Source organism: Ursus americanus, chromosome 27, assembly GCF_024610735.1.
Source record: "Ursus americanus isolate L20-20 chromosome 27, mUrsAme1.1.p, whole genome shotgun sequence".
NCBI classification, from domain to species: Eukaryota; Metazoa; Chordata; class Mammalia; order Carnivora; family Ursidae; genus Ursus; species Ursus americanus.
This window is the reverse complement of record NC_142153.1, coordinates 20,684,451-20,706,088: the sequence shown is the minus strand read 5'-3', so window position 1 is coordinate 20,706,088 and position 21,638 is coordinate 20,684,451. Positions and strand designations below refer to the sequence as shown.

The following is a 21,638-nucleotide window of genomic DNA, read 5'->3' as shown; positions in this document are numbered from 1 at the left end:
ATCCCCCAAAGAAAAATAATTTGTTATGACCATATAAAACATTACATGTACATAGTTATTCAAATATATGTTTTATTTTTATTTTGAAAGTAAATCTTGAGAATGACTTTATAACTTTACATAAAATATTTGGCTAATTTTGTATACTAATATAAAAAGCATGCGTATTTAAATCACAAATATAATCCTATATTTTGTAATCCTGTTTCCATGTTCATCCTTCTTTTGTGGTTTGCGTTACATTAAAATCTTTACAATAATAATTTATGTGTACACTTTAAATGGCTCAGAAGATAATAATTTTATCATCCTCTAATCCTTAAAAAAATCCCCTTTAAAGTTGCTAAACATAATGATTATTCTCTCAGATGAACAAAACATCATGTACTAATGGTTATATCGAGATAACAAAATAAATCATCTGAGAACAACAATATGAATATTTTGAAATGAAAGATATAGTGTAAAAGTCACTGTTTTAAATACAGAACTGAATTCTCTGGAAAATAAAGAAAGCCATCTGAGGCCCCAAATCAAGAGGAAGCTGAAATACAGTGAGAGCACATAAGCTAGGGGCTCTGGAAAGTTGGAATTGTAACTAAGATTACGGTACAGAGCCTGGACTCTTGGAAAGGCTACTCCCCAAGGGAGAGGATGGGCTCAGAAAAAATTTCATTAGCCCACAGTGAGTAAAAGGAAGTTAGTTCACCCTGACAAAGCTCCTGGGGGCGTGGGGGGAGGAATCCCCTGCAAATATATGCCACTTAAGCTTTCTGAAAACTAAGTGAGAAATTAACACAAAAATCAGTTCCTTTCAACAAAAGTAAAAGATTATCTACTACAGTGGAATACATTCTCAAACAGATTTTGTTGCATTTCCATCTATAAAATCTTTAAGACTCCTAAAAGAGAACTCAAATTTCAAAATAATATTTACATGAGCAAATAATGTATCAGGTAAAGTAACCTGCAGAACCAACACAAGAATGGACATCCGAGAACTTCAGTTACTGAAATTCTAATGGACATTTTAAAATGGAAATATAAAATGAGGAAAAGACACAAAAAGAAAGGCAAGTCATATTAGAAAAGCAGGTAACTTTTGAAATAAAAATATAATTTTTAAACTAGAATAGCCAGTATCATAAAAAATGTTTATGTAGTGAAAGGTCAATCCGAGGACATTACAAAGAAGGCAGCATAGGGAAATAAATAAGAAATGTCAAATCAGGTAGAAGGTCATGAGAAAAAGCATGAAAACCTCTAATCAATATCTACTTAAATCCTGAAAGGAAAGAAAGCCAAGAGCAGAGATGTAATATTCAGAGTTAATGACAAAGAATTGTTCAGATTTCATAAAAGACATGAATCCTCACATTCAAGAAGCACAATATTTCTTCAACATGATAATTAAAAATAAACCTCATCAATAATCAATCAATAAACCTATGTAGGGAAATTGCTCAGCTTCGAAAACAAAGATCTATTCACAACAAACAGAAAAACTTCACCAATACAGAAACAATGATGCTGATAGTAAACTTCTCAACAGCAAAAAGAAAAGCCAAAAGGCACTGGAAAAACATCTTCAAATACTGAAAGGAAACAAATCATCTGAGATTTTAGAGCCGGCTAAGTTATTATTTAAGAGTAAATATATATATATATATATATAGATGCTTTGATGAAAATTCTGGAAGATATTATACTAATAATTTTCCCATGAAAAGACATTCTTTAGAAATAAGGTAACAATCGTAAAGGAATGATTGAGAACACAATAAGGATGAATGAATATGTTGTAAACGATGGTTAAGTCGAAGCAAACACTGATTTTATGAAACAACAAACAAATACTGACTATACTTAGAGTTGCTAAAAGACTTTGAACTATAATAATGTACAAAAAAATAGTAAGAATGGAGGAAGAATGAATATATTTTAAACTACCTAAGGTCTTGAGAAGAAGGTTAGAGATATGTAATGGTTTCAGAAGTAGTTTTGTCAAGTGTGGATAATATCGAGAATCCAAATAATAAAGGGGAAATATAAAACAGAAAAATGCTTTACAATAATATTCAATAAAAGAGAAAACACCATTAATTATTTGAAAAGTGGACATAATTACCAACTGTTGATGCCTCAGATACTTTAAAAATTATATAGTAATAGCAATAGTAACTAAGATTTACAAGACCCTTACTATTGCCAAGCATTTTTCTAAGCACCACAGATATATTGCCTCATTTAGTAGTTGAATTAAATCCAGTATGAATCATTAAAGCATTAAATTAGAAAAAAAATTAAATCCATTGTTTATGGTTTTTAAAAATTTTTATCAATTTACTTAAATTAAAAAAAAATAACTCTCCCATTCCTCTTACTTGCCACCTCTTCCAACCACCAATCTATTCTTTGTATCTATGAGTTTCTTTTTCTGTTTTTTTTAATTATTATTTTTGATTCCACATATAAAGATACCATTCAGTATTTTTCTTTCTCTGTTTAACTTATTTTGCTCAAGATAATGCTCTCAGGGTCCATGTTGTTGCAAATGGCAAGATTTAATTCATTTTTATGGCTAATACTCCATTGTATTAATATACTACATTTTCCTTCTTTCTTCATCCATTGATGAACACAGTTTTGTTTTGTTTTGTTTTTTCCGTATCTTGGCTATTGTAAATAATGTTGCAGTGAACGTGGGGGTGCATTTTTCTTTTCAAATTAGTGTTTTTGTTTTCTTCAGGTAAATACCCAGAGGTGGAACTGCTAGATCATATAGTTGTTCTATTTTTAATTTTTTGAGGCATACCCAATGTTTCCCATAGTAATTGCACCAATTTGCATCCCCATTAACAACAGTTCACAAGGGTTCCCTCTCCTCCACATCATTGCCAACACTTGTTATTTCCCTTCTTTTTGAACATAACTATTCTAACAGCTGGGAGTAATATCTCATGGTTTTGATTTGCATTTCTCTGATAATTAATAATGTTGAGCACCTTTTTATGTACCTGTTGGCCACCTGTATGTCTTCTTTGAAAAAATGTCATTTTAGATCTTCTGCCTGTTTTTATATAAGATTTTTTTTGCTACTAAATTGCATGAGTTCTCTGCATGTTTTCAGCATAAGTACCTTATCAGACACATGATTTGCAACGTCTTCTCCTTCTTCCTAGGCTACCTTATCAGTTTGTTGATGGTTCCTTTGCTGTGCAGAAGCTTTTTAATTTGATGTAGTCCCACATGCTCATTTTTGCTTCTGCTGCTTTTAGTTTTGGTGTCAGATTAAAAAAATAATTGCCAACAGGGTGCCTGGGTGACACAGTTGGTTAAGTGTCCAACTCTTGATTTTGGCTCAGGTCATGATCTCAGGGTTGTGAAATCGAGCCCTGCATGGGGCTCTATCTGGGTGTGGACCCTGCTTAAGATTTTTTCTCTCCCTCTGCCCCTCCCTGCTCATGCACTCTCTCTAAAAATAAATAAATAAATAAATAAATAAATAAATAAATAAATAAATAAATAATAATAAATAAATAAAAAATTCATTGCCAAGATTTATGTCAAGATTACCACCTATGTTTCCCACCCCCCCTAGGAATTTAATGGTTAGGTCTTCTGTTCAATTTTTAATTTATTTTGATTTCATTTTTGTTTATGGTGTAAGACAGTGGTTTAGTTTCATTCTTTTGCATGTGGATGTCCACTTTTCCCAGCACCATTTATTAAAGAAATTGTCCTTTCCCTATTGAGTATGCTTGACTCCTTTGCTGTAAATTAATTGTTACAGATGTGTGGGGTTTTTTCTAAACAGATACAACTTACCAAAACTATCTCAGGAATCCAAAAATATTAAATGAGTTTAATTATGGAGGTTTGAGAGTAGGAGAAGAGAATCTTATTACAGAGTGGCTGAAGACTATACTTCAAGAAAAAATAGGTAATTCTGCTTCAGACCTCCAATGAACTCCGGTTCGACAAATGCAAGATGCACGTATGAAGCACGATTGAAAACTATATAAATGTAAATACAGAATAATAATTAATTCTTGGAAGAAAGGTTGACTGAGTTCCTGTTGGTTATGCTCTGTAGGATCCATGGGCCACCACTTCACTCAGACTTCAGTGTAAATGCTGCATGCTAGGGTTGGGCAGTCCACAACATGAAAAAATAATATGCAAAGGCCCTGGGAGCAAGTGTGTGATGCTTTATTCCCCAAATATTTAGATGTTGAAATAAAGGGGGAGAAATTTTAACTTGAGTACACAGATGATCATATTCAAGTTCTCTATTCTCTTCTACATGCTTAATATATAAAATTTTAAATAAAAGAAACAATATACAGATGCAGTTTCTGCAATAGAAGGAAGTATCTATTACCAATGTCAGAGATGTGTCTTTCCACTTCTAAAAGGTTCTAAATCAAGAACTTTTTAAAATGTAAATAGCACTGTAATACTTCTATTAATAAAACAAATAAAAGAATGATGGTTAATTCTTAAACTTTTATTTAAGCCATTAATTATATTTTCTGCTATCTACAGTAAGCCTCCATTTGTCCTTATTTAAATTCAAGAGTTTGACTAGTTGATCTATTCTATTTAAATTAAACCTTCTCCAGTTTTATGATTTGCAATTCAAAACTTATAACTCCACTTTACCTATACAAATATAGGATTCATTTCTTAAGTAAGTAAAAGTGTCTTGAGTTGTATTAACATTGCATTTTACTAAGCAATTTAACCAGGTATATAAATTCCTTTTGTAAATACCTCATCAATAAAAAAATACCTCATCACACTATTGCTTCTTTGTGAATTTGGTAAGACATTTTTGGAGGATATTTGAATCAATGTTTCCATCATATTCTGAAAATTCAGTATGACATCTTCAATCACAAATCTTGAAGATCTAAACTGACATATTTTCTACTAGGTCATTTTGTTTACCTTCAAACATCATAGGTTCCTTCATAAGGAAGGAATAAAAGCAATTTTCTTTTAAAGTGAACTGAACCCCGATTGAAAAAAAAAATCATTCTTTTGTCAAACTATAATCTATTGTTTCAGTTAGCAAGAAATCACACACAGGAAAGAGTATAAGGTGCTTCATGAAATTATTATGACAAGAACAAATGCCAAAATAATAGGATTAAAATTGTTGTCTCTTCTTCAAGAAGGATGTGAGCTCCAAAATAACTTGACATTTTCATGTTGAACTGTGAAGTACCTTAAATGCAATATACTTGAGTACCATATACATTCACAGCAAAATTAAAATGAGTCTTTGTACTTAAAAAAACCTAATGAATATTGGAATTTTATCCATATGAATGTGCTTTTTTGCTGACCTCCAAGTATTCTTTTCATTTTTTCTAGAGAAGTACAATATTCTAATGTTCAGGAAAGATCACTATAAATTATAGCATAAAGTGAATATAATCAAAAATGTTATTTTGTTTTCATCATAACCATGTTCTCGTGTAGAAAATGTTATTGTAAGGGGATAGTGAATGTTTTTATTCTGTACACTTTTCTAGTTGCTGTAGGTGTACAATGAAATAAATATATATAAACCATGTATAAAATAAAATGAATATAAAAGAACCCTGTTCTTATGCTACTAACCTAATTGTGGAGACAACTTAGGAGCACACACAAGGAAGAGAGAGATGGGGAGGAAAGGAGAGAGATTGATTTTTGTGCATAGTTGTGGTTGAAAAAGCCTCCTCAGAAGAGCTGACACTTAATGTAGACAGCGAAGAGTGAGCCTGACAGGGCTTTCCCACAATGTAGAAATTGATATGCATATGTGAGAAAGTTATGGATTAAATTATTGCTTAAAAATATTAACTGGGACCTTCCTAGAAAACATCACAAACATTCCTTCTTGAAGCTGAATTCCAGGGGAGAGGGTAGTCATTATAAATTAGGTCCCTCTCTTACATCACCAAGATTTGTCAAAGAAGACAAAAAAGTAGAAAACATGACAAAAAAAAAACAGTAAACAAGAGAGATCCTGTACAGATAAAACGTTTACAGTTCTTTCTTTGGGGGGAGGGGAGTATTGTTAGGGTTTGGTTTACTTTAGACGTTAATTAGTTTTGTACACATTTTGTAACTTCTGTGTATGAACTGTTTTTATACACAATACTTCTGACACCGATGAGTCGGTTTTTCCCATACTAATTACCAATTCTCCAACTCTGAACACCATGGGTGTACAATTCAATTAAATTCTGACACCAGCTACTGGACTTAAGGCAAACACCACAGCTTAGGGACTCAGACCTACAAGACTGTCCCCAACTTCAGATGTCAACACAAGTCCTGGGCCTCTCCTACTTCTTACTGATCAGCTATAAATTGGGGGTTCTCAAAACACCCTCCTCAGGGTGCCTGGGTAGTGCAGTCGTTAAGCGTCTGCCTTCGGCTCAGGGCGTGATCCCAGCGTTCTGGGATAGAGTCCCACATCGGGCTCCTCCACTGGGAGCCTGCTTCTTCCTCTCCCACTCCCCTGCTTGTGTTCCCTCTCTCGCTGGCTGTCTCTCTGTCAAATAAATAAAATCTTAAAAAAAAAAAAAAAAAACCTTCCTCAGTTGAGTAACTTGTTATAACAGCTCACAGAACTCAGGAAGACTCTGCACACTATCACTGGTTTATTATAAAAAATATAACCCAGGAACAGCCAAATCCAAGAAGGAGGCATAGGGACACATATGCAAAGAGGCACAAAATTCACATCTTCTCTCCAGGTGTGCACCTCAATATGCCTGCCAACCTGGAAGCTCTCTAAAAACCACTCTTAAGGGTTTTTATGGAAGTTTTATGGAAGTTCCATTACATAGTCGTGATTGGCTAAATCATTGGTGATTAACCAAATCTCAGAGATCAGGTCCTGTTTGGTTCTTCTGACAACCAGGCCCCATCTTGAAGCTATCTAGGGGCCCACTGAGAGTTATTTTATTAGCATAAACTCAGAAATGGCTGAAAGAGTCTTACTATGCATAACAAAATCTACTCCTGTCACTCAGGAAATTCCAAGGGTTTTAGGAGCTCTGTGTCTGGAATGAGGCACCAAACAAGTGTAGAAGTATTATTATATCTCACTATTACACTATGACAACAGCTAAATGAAAGGGTACATTCGAGATTTTTTTAAAAATATAAACAAGGAAAAAAAATCTTAAAAGCAACATAAAAGAGAAAAAATTGAAATAGAACAGGTGGAACGAATAGAAAACAAAAGTTAAATAGTGAATATACAACTAACATGACTAATGATATTAATATATAGAATAAACACACTAATTAGAATGGCAATATTTGAGATTGGATTTAAAAGTCCAACTGTAAATTGTTTAAAAGACACAAATGTAAAATATGAGAATATAAAATGACTGAAAGTAAGTGGATGAATAAAGAGACAGTATGTAAATACTAAGCAAAAGAAAGCTGATGTAGATATATTATTAGAAAAAACAGACTTTAAGATAAAATAGTACTAACAGAAATTAAGAGAATTGTTTAATAATAATGTTTTTGCTTGTTTTCTTGTCTTGTTTTTCTGTCACATACTGGATAAAGTATATTAAAGATTTTACACTATGTTTTTGAGATTTTTTTCTCTCCTCTGTAGTTATGAAAATTTTTATTTATACACTCCTAGGCTATGGTTTTAGGTGAGTAGAGTTTAAAATTATTATTAGTTCTTGGTAAGTTACAATTTTTATTATTATGAAGTAATCCTCATTATTTTCTGTTAATGTTTTTCACCTTAAAGGCTATTTTGTACAATACTAACATTTTGCATGTTATGTCTTTATCTATTCATACGCTTTGTCCATTCATATGCAAATGGTGCAATACATATGCACTGGGAATCTAAGGGGATAGAGAAAAGGGATAGAGAATAAAGAAAGAATATTAGATACATAACAGAATATTTTCTAAATGCAATGATAGAGAGATTAGAATGACCCCTGTGCAAGGATGACATGCAACTTCATGACGCACTCCATATTTAAAAAAAAGAAAAAAGAATATTTTCCAAATGTAGTTCAAAAAACAAAAATAATTACCCCAACTAGGATAATTATTTATGAATAATTTTGAATGCCAACCAAGATAATTATAATGAAAAGCTCACTGGATACATTACAATCAAACTGAGGAAAACCAGGGATAAAGAGAAAAATGTGGAAAGGAGACAACAAAGACACATCGCACATCAGAGAACAATGATACGAATTACTGTTGATTTCTCATTAGAAAAAAAAGGAGGTAGAGGATAATGGAATGTCATCTACAAAACGTTTTAAAGAAATCTCTCAAAGAAGATTTCTATATTCAGTGAAAATATACATTAAAGATAAGAACGAAATGCAGAAATTTCACAGAAATACAAAAGTTAGGATAAGACAATATGTTTTGTTATTACCACAGCTACCTGTCCCCATTGTCTAGAATGAAGTAAAAAGTGAAAAACTCACATATAATTTCCTAAGTCACAAGGGAAAAAAAAATTAGCCTAGAGCAAGACTTGGCATGATTTCTATAATAACCTTCTACAAATTACCGTTCTAGGGAAAACTCAATGGATTCAAAGATGTGTATTATTTTAAAAAGGAAGAGATGATTTGAAATATACTATCCAAAATAAAAAGAGAAACAATGTGAAGAACTAATACCAGAAGAATATTTATCACAAAAATGTTACTGTGATAACTGAATAATCCAAATGACTGAATAACCCAAATGACCATAAATGGGGGGGCATATTAAATAATCATTTATGTATTTATAGAGGAAGCACAAAGTAGAAACACAAGTGCCCTGAAAAGAGATATGCATAAGAGGCTGAGTATGAGCTACCAGAGTTCAGGAAAGTTTAGGAAGAAAAAAAAAAATTTATAATATAAATGATGGCAAAACCGGAAGCATCATAAGAAAGATGAGACAATGTGGAAAAATACAAGAAAGAGAATAAAAATAATAAACCTAGGAATAATAAGATGGAAATATATGAATAATTTTTAAATTTAGGGGAAAAATACAGATATGAAGGAAAGAAAATGGAGATCCAACACGTATATACAAGAGTAGTCCTCAAGTTGGAGGGTGGGTGTAAAATAATGGAATGAAACATTTTTCTAAAATATAATTTAAAAAACTTATTTTATCAGACTTTTATTAGGTTTACCATTTATAGCTTGCAGAATATGTTTTCTTATTTCTGAAATAAAATTTAAAAAGAACTGTTAGAAAATAAGATTGCTGTTTAAGAAAAAAGATAATATTGTAATGTGTATATTAAAATTACACACTGACTATCAGGTGGAATCCTATACATCCTTATTAGCTTGAGATACAGTTGAGTTGAAACCCATTGTCCTGGTATAGTTATTAGCAGCATCCCATTCTCAATACAAAGTGCTCTAGTTTGGACAAAAAATTGAAAATAAAGAGAAAAATAGATAGCTGAGATCCTGAAAAAACTTAAGAACGTTGTTCCCATGAGTACCACTTTGTAGGATTTTCTTAGAAACCATGGAATAAATTTGTAACCACAATAAAAAAAAGATAATATACAGCAAGAGGATTTACATATGATTATGAATTTACTGAAATAAAATAAAACAAACTTAGGATGGATTGATGAGTATATATTTTTATATTCTCTGACAAGGTAGAAATTTATAAAAGTCATAAAAATTGGATGTGGAACAGAAAAGGGTGTAAGATAGTGTAGGAGTTCTGAATTTCCTCTAATTTTATATCTAAGGTACCAAAATATATCATTTATAATTGATAATTCAATTATTAGAACTAAGAATCAATTAAGAAATACCATTAATCAAAATGTGTAAAGAACGGAAAGGAGGAGAAAATGAATTATACTACTTTTATCACTGGTCACAGCAGGGAATTTATAGTAGGAAATAAATACATGAAAGCGTATGTGTTTTATAAAGTGATAGCTGAAAAAGAAAGTACTAAGAAGTCACATTCTTCCTAATTATAAGAAGAAATAGATGGAGAAACAAAGAAAATAAATCACAAGGCTATTTAAGAGGGGAAAACACTAACATATCATAAAACAAAGACTGAATTTGATAATTACTGTAAACTGACTCAATGTGTCTACTAAAAGAAAAAAATAATTAAATTGAATTCCAAAGCAAAACTTAATACCATGCTGAATACAAAATAAAGTAGTTACAAAATTTAGAGATAAAAAAGAGGACAACAACAATACCAACAAAATGAAAACAGGGTCATGTTCTTAATAAAACACAAATTAAATGTAGGCCTTTGAAATATGACAAAGGATGGCACTTTGTTATGAAGATACAATAGTTACTAATATCTATGCACCACATAACTCAACATGAATTTTCATAAATCAAAACAACATGTAAATCAGTTGCAACAAATCAAAAAAAGGAGACAAATATACTGAAGACACAGACAATACATATAAAAGAAAATAACAATTTTTTTAAAAGATTTTATTTATTTGAGAGAAAGAGAGAAAGCACGAATGGGGGTGGGGGATGGAGGGAGAGAGAGAAGCTGGCTCCCTCGTGGCTCAACCCCAGGACCCTGAAATCATGACTTGGGCCAAAAGCAGACACTTAACTGACTGAGCCACCCAGGTGCCCCCAAAATGTCAATGGTTTTAAAACATGTATGTTTCAAAATTTTATATGAACATAAAATTTGCTGCAGAAATTCCATTTCCAGAAATATATCCCAGTAACATGCTTATACCTGTTCACAAAAGCTATTCACTACAGCATTTTTATACTGGCAAAACACTGGAATCAACCTAGTGCAGGACTAGGTAAGCAAAATTTGGTATTTTCGTATAATGAGACATTACTTAGCCTTTAAAATCAGAGATATATTTACTAACACAGAATGAGCTCCAGGACATATGTATATACTATCACACACATACATGTGTATATGTACACAAGTGTGTATATATATTCATAAATGCGTGTACATATACAAACACACACACATATATTAAACATATATATTTGTATATATTTAAACAAAAAAGATTGAGATGCAAGCGGTAGACTAGTGTTCAATATATCTTATTTTCTGGACATGTGAAGGCTACATTTTTTCCAGGAGGCCCATACTACCCAGTTCTCTAGCTGTTTCAGGACCATCTGACTAGGTATGGTCAAGGGCTGTGAGCATGAGACATAGGTCACCTTAACTGCTTCTGAGTGACTTAATTGAGGCTCTTAATCATTCATGAATGATTTTCTCTTCTACTCTTCTGCTCTGCAGTGGAGGACTGTGTTCCAGTTGGTACCAAAAAGAAAGATAGAGACTGTCAGCCCAGATGACTGAGCAAATGGATAGAGCAGAGCCCTGGGGCTCTCCACCTCTATCTATCAACAACAGATTGGGGACAAACTGCAATCAGGAACTAAGTTTATTTAGCTAAATCACTGACATCCTAAGGCTAATTTCTTAATGAAGTTTACTTAGTCTAGAGTATCTTAACATGGTACGGAGCAGTGTCAGCAGTGTAATCATTTGTTAGAAGAAGAATGAGTCTATTTATAAACATCTATAAACTGATGACAGTGCTGATAAGAAGGGTAAATGGAGAACTGAAGATCAGGAATAAGGAAGGTCTGAATTTGTACTGTCTGCACCATTTCTAACTATATCAAATATATTTGTACACTGCCTATGTATAAGTAATATATATTTCGTCTTAAGTGAGAGAAAAAGCAGGAGAATCTGATTATCTGTTAACTGGATAAAATAACTATGGATCCTAAAATATTAGTGTTTTTTACTGGTCTTGTATGTGGTTCATACAAGCAATAAATATGAAATGACTAAGAAGTACTACACTTTTGCAGACAAAATGGGGAGGAACCCGATATTACACAGAAAGCATTATAGTGTCCAGGTTTATATCCAGTGACCAGAAACACTCACCTGATATGGCAGTCAAAAGTAAAATTTTTGGCCAAAAGTAGTTTTTGAGCCTCTCAATGTACAAAGCGTGCAAAATGTTGATTCTTAGGAACAAAATGCAAAAAATGTTGACATAAATCTTTAATATTAAAGCAAAAATGACAGCTAGGATGCATCACAAAGTAACCCCATAGGTATTACGCACAAAACATTTATTTTTTTACTCACTATAATAGGGACAGAAAGCATCCTTAATATGATCAAGAGTTAATAGCACAAGTGAAGTGTAGACAAAAATGACAAACTCAGTAAGCAATAATACAAAAAGCAGTCAATCTGGTGTAGAAAATGAGAATCAAGAATTGCAGCCTATGATCAGGAAAATCTGACAAACATGGAAAGATAAATGAAGACCAACCCAGAACAAAGATAAGTTTTCTTCATAAAAATATCACTACCTGAAATGTTATTATGCAATTATTTGTTTATATGTTTATTGCTTGTCTTCCTCCATAAAATATAACCTCCAAGAGTATAAGACTAGAGTTTATCATTTTCACAAATGAATTTTCATCCTCTAGAACAGTATCTAGCATATAAAAGTAACTCAATAAAAATTTGCAAATTAAAACCATTATCCTAATGGTTTTTTCCAGTTACTTGGTCAAAAGGAATTCAAAGTGTCTTACATACCCACTGATCACTGAGGAATTAAACTCATTGATTGTCCATGAATGTCATAAAATCAAAATATTACAGATGATAATATAAATATCTTATAAAAGTATATCACATACACACACGTATATATTGGCTAAAAGAAGTTCTATATTTTTATCCAATTCTCAATAGTAATCAAGACACAGATCCATTCTTTATCAGTTTAAATCACTTGCAAAGAGTTTTCTAGTTATTTTTTATTAATTCTGTAATTTACAGAACTCCTATAAGATCCAAATGGTTCATTTCTGAGTATTGGAATTAATGTTCTCATACCCCAAATGGAAAAACACATATTTAAAAATTTTCACTGTTCCAACGTATCCAAGAGGAGACTAAAAAGTAATGACTTGTCCAACATAATGCATGTACCAAGCAATTGCTTATTTAGATGTGTGTAAAATTTGAAAAGTTGAAATAATGAAGCCATGTTAAGATCCTGAAAAAATGAAGGATCCTAAATAAAGAGAAACATTCTCAGTTAAACTTGAGATGTTATCCATATTATGAATTTTAATCTTACCAAAATATAGCAAAACAATAATCACTAATTTAAATTTTTAAGTCTAAAAAATCCTTTGAAATGAAAATCACTGACTACCTGTCATTCACACTACAAGGAAAATGTCTATTTCCTAAATTCTGTCCAAGATCACACATCTTTGTAGTACCTCTTTTTTACACATAAAGAGATACTAAAAAATCACCCAATATTTTAATAATGTCTTCTTATAAAACAAAGGCATGAAATTAACAAATAGTGAAACAAGCTAAAATGAAATAGGATCAATGCAGAAAAAAGGGAAAATTAAATAGCTATTAAATTTAAACTAATGTATTTAGAGAAAAAAATTTCTTCTTTAAGCCTATGCAGCTATGAAGAAAAACAAGCTATAGAAAGTCATAATCTATAGCAACAACAACTAGACAACAAGTAACGGCCCTCAGAAATTTAAAATAAAATTACCAAAAGCGAACAAATGAACCAACAGATAAGTGTAGGGAAAGAAAACAGAGAAATCTCCGAAAGTAGAATCCACACGGCCCCGTTTGTTCAGGGTGAGGAGAACAAATTCTGAGCCAAGAAAGCCACTGAAAATTAGATTCAGAGTGGGGAGGGGAATCCTAGGTGCTTCCCACCTACTTTCCTCCTTCTTCAGCCAATGTAGATATTCCAGGGTCTATTCCTACCCAGGTTATCAGTTCTAGACTCTAGTGTGTCAGTTTACATTTTTCTCAGTTCTCCAGAATTCCAAATATTAGATTTGGATCACAACTTGGAGATGACTCTACCATTAACAGGTTTGGAATCCTTGTTATAAAAAGCATGAGGGCCAAAACCCTAAATATTCTGTTCTTCAAATGTGTCAAATAAGTTTAGCAAACTGAGAGGTAGGGCCATCAGTTTGGTCTGACAGTTTGCTGAACTCATTCTGGTGGCTAAATATATCCAACAGCAACCATGAAAGTTGCCAGAATATATCTGACTCCGTTGTTGAAGTACTTGGTAAAAATTACTAAAATGGTGTGATGTGATTTTAATCAAATTAATTAAGTCATTTTCAGTTTTTGAAGCAAAAGTGTATTGAAATATCACCACTGCAGCTTTTTAATAAAGCTTAGGTAAGGTGATATATATATAAAAGCATCCAGAATAATTCCTGAAACATATTAAAAGCCCACAATCACAGTGTTTCCTTTTTTTCCTAGTGTTCCTAATCTGAATATATACTAACTTACCAACATCCTTCAAGGACAGTATCCAGAACAGAACTAGATATAATTTTCCACCTGAGATCTTATACCTGAACTATGACCTTTTACTTTCATTCATCTGGAATGCATATATAAATATAACTATAAACATAGCCATAATATATATTATATGTAATAGATGGTATATAATATGTATTATGTATGATATATACACAATATATGTTTGTGTGTGTGTATATATACATATATCTTAAACATTCTAAGATTTTTAGCAGCTCTAGCATTTGTTCATATTGCTTATATGAATGTTCTTTAAGTCTTTTCCTCATAGATGAAGGCAGTCCCAGGTATTTTTTCCAGACTGCTCTTGTGTAACTCATCTCACTTAAAAAAAAAATCACAAAGTGGCCCCAAATATTTTCAAATTTAAAAAGTAATCATAATTACAAAGAATGGAGACTAGAAATAAAGTGATGTGGATGGACTTGTATAATACAAATAAAATGAATTTTTTTGATGCACTTGTAAAAACTGAGTGCCAATTGGAAACTCTGGATTTTTGATTGGCTTTCCTTTTCTGTATTATACTCTCTAGTGACTTAAAAGAATTTATATGTACAGAGGTAGAGAGAGTAGCCAAGCAAAATGTTATTAATAGAACAACAGATCATTATAACCAACCTTGTCATATACTTATATACAAAGAAAGATATTTAATTCTACATCCAATACATTTCCTGGCACATAACTGATATGTCACGAATATAAAAGTAATGATTAATACATCTTAAATTGAAAATTGTGTTGTAAACTCTAACATTAAACTATTTCAGAAAATTACAGTTTTCATGTAGCACAGGTTTTAATTTTTTAAAACTGAGTATCTCACTGCTTTGTTACCCTTTCATTACCTCTATAAGATGCAGTCTACCCAGACTTCCTCCAAACACTTCTTGATCAAAAACAGTACATATTTCTTTCTTTTTCATTTTTTGGTAGCCTTTTAATTAGGAGTTGGCTCTTTAAGATAAAATAATGAATTGGCCATTTATAGCATATCTTATCCACACAAATGTTTCAGGGTACATAATGGAACCGTTATATACATTGGTTATCTTTAATTATTTGTGATTTTTAACTTTAAAATCTTGCCACATTAAAGATAACTCAATAGGGGTGCCTGGGTGGCGCAGTCATTAAGCATCTGCCTTTGGCTCGGCGTGATCCCAGCGTTCTGGGATCGAGCCCCACATCAGGCTCCTTCGCTAGGAGCCTGCTTCTTCCTTTCCCACTCCCCCTGCTTGTGTTCCCTCTCTCACTGGCTGTCTCTGTCAAATAAATAAATAAAATCTTTAAAATAAATAAATAAATAAATAAATAAGTAAAGATAACTCAATAAAAGTCATACATTATTTCAAGATCTCATTAGAAAAGCTCTTTCTTTCTTTCTTTCATAAAACATAGCTAATGAACATTTATATTCTTTTAGTCTAGTGCTTACAACATATCTGGGACCTTACTCTTCCTTGAAAAACACTGCAGTGTAGTTGAAGAAGCTGAATATATATATACAACAGATGGAAAGATGACAAAGCTAATTTGCTTCTCCAAAACAAAGATTTTGAGAGTTAAACTAAACAAATTAAGAACATTCAAATTTAAAAAAAAATGCCATTCAAATGTCACTATGATTGCTCTATTAATTTATATTAAGGAATATAATTATTTATATAAATTAATCATATAGGTTTGAGAACGTCAAAGATTCAAATAGAAACAAATTTGATAAATGAATACATTTGTATGGGAAAAACAAAGATTTTCCAATTCACATTAAAAGTGCTATGTGGTGTCTTTTTTTGTTTGATTCTCGTTGATTATTTTTGCAGTATTTTTTTACTTTATATTAGTAAGAAATGAAGATAAAAATAGGAAATTTAGGGCTCTTTTATTTGTTAGTAATAGAAAAGAGATAAATTAAGGATGAGGGAAAGGGGAAAATATTAAGAGTTTTGGGAAATGACAGAATGGATAAAATAAAGGCATATTACTTTTTGAAAGCAGTAGGGTAAGGACAAGAGGGATTAATGAAGTCAGATCTGAGGGTCCTGCTATGTATATATGTGCTCAGGTATGAGGTTATTTAATGCGGCTACAGTTACATTATCCTGTGTGGATCCTCCCCACAAAACTTCTAAGTCTTGGTGCTTCTCAGAATCCACTCTAAAAATCAGGTAGAATTTTAGATGGAATCTCAACAGAGACTCTCCTGTCTCCCTGGAAAAGATTTTCAAATCTAATTCACTGTCAGTGTTTGAGGAATTTATACATTTATAATAATCTCAAAGGAACTATATTTTGAGGTACAGGTTTTGAGATTTGTTATATATTGTTTGTTTTTATGATTTTTTTAATATTATATTATCAGTGGATGTTTAAACTTCTAGTAATGCTAAATCTCTTACCTGAAATAACAGCAGGCCAATCATCATCATCATCACCATCATCATCATCATCATAATTCTTAGTATTCCTCTAAAACATCGATCTTGTTTCCATATGAAAACCCTTAAACTTAATTGTCTACACTGCCTGGAATGCTCATTCCCAGGATCATTATATGGCTGACTCCCTCTCAACTTTCAGATATATGAATGTTTGCTTTCTAGAAAAATCTTCCCTGATTATTCTATTAAATATAATACCCCCCCCAGTCAACCTCTATCCCAGGACACTATTTTATGTTCTTTGATGCATTTAGTACTTTCTCGAACCATGTTATTTATTTGGCCACGTGTTATTTGTCTTTTTCTACTAGAATAGCAACATAAGAGAAAGAACCTTCCTTATCTGTAACATTTACTCTGCCCCTGAATCTCTAGGAGCAATGTTTGAAAATCAGTATGCACTCAGTAATTTTTAATGTCATTGAAGGAATGGAGGCATTTAGGGATAAAGTCAATATATGATTATTATCATCTTATTCTTTGGTAGAAGTTAGAGGTTAAGATCTTGAAGGCTCTAAAGTTACTACCTAAGTTTTGATCCTGACCCAGTATCTACCATCTGTGCGGCTTTCAGTTTGCTGATGCTCAAAAAGGAAAAAAAAGAAACACTGCTGTAGAGGATTATAGTAAACTTAAGTAAACTAGTTATTGTGCATAGCAAAACGGAGCTCAATATATAATTATGAAATTAACATCTTTATCATACCTATGAGTGAAAGCTATGCCTTAGAATAATAGTGTGTTATAATAAAAATGTTACTCCTATTGTCCTAAAACATGTTTTTGCCAAACTTTATTTAATGTTTTCTGTTCTTCTCAATTACATAGGACAGAAAATGTAACGCTTATAGAAGAATTCAAGTAAAATAAACAAACAAAATTTATCTTTGCTCCTAATAACAAAAAACCCCACAAATTTACTGATATAGTAATATATGAAGGATTTTCAAGATTATAAAAGTCAAAGCAAAAGAACTGAGATTACTACTCCAAGATTCTATTATTCACTAAAGACATTAGAAATGACACATTCTAAATTAACTATAAAAGGCAGAGCATATGTAGGAAAAAATAAATCTATAATGTCCTTGAATTTCAGAAAAACAAAAGAAAAAAACCCAAAAAAACAAAAAACCATGACTGGGAATCCAGCCAACCATCTGAATACAGCATTTTTCATCTACTTGTGAAATTACAATGTAAAAGCTCAGTAAAGAAAGCAAGATTATGCATATTCATACACTGCTTCAGAGAAGATGATAAATGAAACATAGCCACAAAATCCTTCATTGAATATGACATGATTACATTCCTTTTCATAGTTACCTGAAAACAAAGATTACAAAGTATAATTCTTTTATGTTTTCAGAAGAAAAAAGTTTAAATTTCTAAATGAAGGCAAAAATAGAATACACATTTCAAAAATTGTCAAATATTACATGATTTCAATGTACTTTTGTTTTTTAATTAAGAAAATTGGATTGAAACACAAACTCTTACAAGAAAATGAATAGTTATCCTAATTCCCTGAAGATTTCAGAAATTTAGCTTTGGTAATGCTTAACAAAAAAACCCAAATTATCTTTTTTTATAATTTAATACATTTTTCCAAGTAAAAATTAGATAGTCTTTAAGAGTATTTAGTTTAACCTTTTTTTGTGGTACTTAGCATAGAATAGTATTAGTTTAATGAATGTGCGAACTTCTTTTGTTCAAAAAACATTGTTATTGTACTATATCAAAGTGATGGGTCTTTGATGATACATTATAGTAATAACTCATCAAAATGACAGCACTTTGTGCCATATATTAAATATATCACCAAAATTCTTATCTTTCTGATAGTGATGTAAAACAACTCCTACTAGAAACTCCTTTTTGTTTAGATTAGCTCTCTTTAACCCTACACATTCATTTTTTCCTTTCCTTTTTCTTCCCTAACAAGAATTTTAATAGACAAGATTTTATTGCCTAATAGATTTTTCTTCTTCTTTTTTAAATGCCTGAATGCTAACTATTTTCTCTTTTTATTTTTTATTGAGGTATTATTGACAAACAACATTATATTAGTTTCAGGTAATGATTTGATATTTATATAAACTGTGAAATGCTTTCCACAGTAAGTCGACTTAACTTTCATCACCATAAAAATTGTAAATTTTTTTCTCATGGTAAGAAATTTTAAGATTTACTTTCTTGGCAACTTTCAAATATACACTACAATATTACTGACTATAGTCACAATATCGTACATTATAGTCCCATGATTTATTTTATAACTAGACATTTGTACCTTTTAACACCCCCTCACTAATTTTGCATACTCAACCAACACATCCCCTCTAGCAACCACCATTGTAGTTTTCCGTATATATGAGTCTTGTTCTGTTTTGTTTTGTATATAAAAATTTCACATATAAATAAAATATGTTATTTGTCTTTCTCTGTCTGACTTACTTTGCTTAACATAATACCCTCAAGGTTCACCCATGTTGTTACAAATGGCAAGATTTCACTTTCTTTTGTGGCTGAGTAGTATGCCATTATACATATATACACACACATCATACCCCCCCCCCCACATACACACACACTGTATCCTCTTTATCGAATCATTCATTATGGACGCAGGTTGTTTCCATTTCTTTACTATTGTAAATAATGCTGGAATAAACACAGGGGTGCATGTATCTTTTGGAATTAATGTTTTCATCTTCTTTGCATAAATACCCAGAAGTGAACTGCTGACTCATATGATCATTCTATTTTTAAATTTTTGAAGGATTTCTTTTTTTTTTTTTTAAGATTTTATTTATTTATTCAACAGAGATAGAGACAGCCAGCGAGAGAGGGAACACAAGCAGGGGTAGTGGGAGAGGAAGAAGCAGGCTCATAGCGGAAGAGCCTGATGTGGGGCTCAATCCCAGAACGCCAGGATCACGCCCTGAGCCGAAGGCAGACGCTTAACCACTGTGCCACCCAGGCGCCCCTAAAGTTTTGAAGGATTTCTATACTCTTTTCCACAATTCCCAATAGTGCACAAGAGTTCCCTTTACTCCACATCTTTAAGAACACTTATTATCTTTTGGGTGTTTTTGTTTGCTTTTTTGTTGTTTTGTTTTGTTTTGTTTTAGTAGCTATCCTTAAAAGTGTGAGATAATATCTCATTATGGTTTTGATTTGCATTTGCATTACTGATGTTCAGCATCTTTTCATGTGTCTGTTGACTATCTTTATGTCTTCACTGGAAAAATGTCTATTCAGATCTTCCACCCACCTTATTTTTAATCCGATGGATTTTGTTTTTTGTTTTTTTGCTATTGAGTCGTAGGAGTTCTTTATATATCTTGGATATTAGGCCCTTATTGGATATTTGATTTGCAAATATTTTCTCGTATTCACTAGTTTGCCTTTCATTTTGCTCATGATGTTTTTTGCTATGCAGAAGTTTTTTAGTTCAATATAAGCCCACTTAAACAAGCATCGGATCTATAAAATCACTGAGAAAAATTATGTCAAGTGTCTTACTTCCTATGTTTTCTAGGAGTTTTATGGTTTTAGGTTTTATATTCAAGCCTTTAATCCATAGAGTTAATTCTTGTCTATGGTGTAGGATGGTGGTCCAGTTTTATTCTTTTACATGTGGCTGTACAATTTTCCCAACAGTATTTGTAGAAGACTATCCTTTCCCCATTGCTTATTTATTGCATATTAAAAAATAAATTGACCACATATACACGGGTTTATTTCTGGGGTCTCCATTCTGTTCTATCAATCTACATGTCTTGTTTTTATGCCAATATGATACAGTTTTGTTTACTATATTTTTGTAATAGATTTTGAAATAAGAGAGAGTGATGCCTCCAACTTTGTTCTAAACACGGTCTTTGTGGTTCCATACAGTAAAAATGTTAAGATTGTTCTACTTCTGTGAAAAATATCATTGGGATTTTGATAGGGGTTGCACTGAATCTACAGATTACTTTGAGTAGCATGGACATTTTAACAATATTAATTCTTCCAACCTGTGAACACAAAATATCCTTCCATCTATTTGTGTTTTCTTCAATTTCTTTTATCAATATCTGATAGCTTTCAGTGTGTAGGTCTTTTACAACCTTGGTTAAATTTTTCCCACCTTTTTTTTTCTTTTTAATGTAATTGTAAAAAGAATTGTTTTCAGACAGTTCATTTTCAGTATATAAAAATGCAATTGCTTTTGTGCATTGATTTTGTATCCTGCAACTTTACTGAATTTGATTATTAGTTCTCAGAGTTTTTTAGTAGAGTCTTTAGGGTTTTCTATATATAAAATCATGTCACCCACAAATAGTGACAGTTTCACTTCTTCCTTTCAAATTTTGATGCTTTTTATTTCTTTTTCTTGCCTAATTGCTCTGACTAGGAATTTTAATACTATTTTGAATAAAAATGGTGATAATGGGCATCATTACTTTGTTCCTGATCTTTCATTTATTTCCACTCTGATCTTTGTTATTTCCTACTTTCTACTAACTTTGGCTTCATTTGTCATTCTTTTCCTACTACTCCTAAGTGTAAAGTGAGATTTTTTATTTGAGATTTTTCTCGTTTCCTGAAGCAGGACTATATTGCTATGAACTTCTCTTATAACTATTTTTCCTACATCCCATAGATTTTGTGATGTTATATTTCCATTTTCATTTGTCTCAAGATATTTGTTCTTATTTCTCCTTTGTTTACTTCATTGACACAATT

The 21,638-nt window shown here is 31.7% G+C and overlaps 1 long non-coding RNA gene and 1 other non-coding gene across 2 annotated transcripts in view; one reads left to right on the top strand and one right to left on the bottom strand.

Moving 5' to 3' along the window:
* LOC123799403 (uncharacterized) overlaps positions 1–21,638 on the bottom strand; it is a 296,779-nt gene that overhangs the window by 186,491 nt on the left and 88,650 nt on the right. The window lies entirely within an intron of this gene.
* Positions 7,927–8,030, top strand: LOC123799406 (U6 spliceosomal RNA). Its single transcript, XR_015722037.1, has one exon. It is a non-coding gene; the product is annotated as a U6 spliceosomal RNA (small nuclear RNA).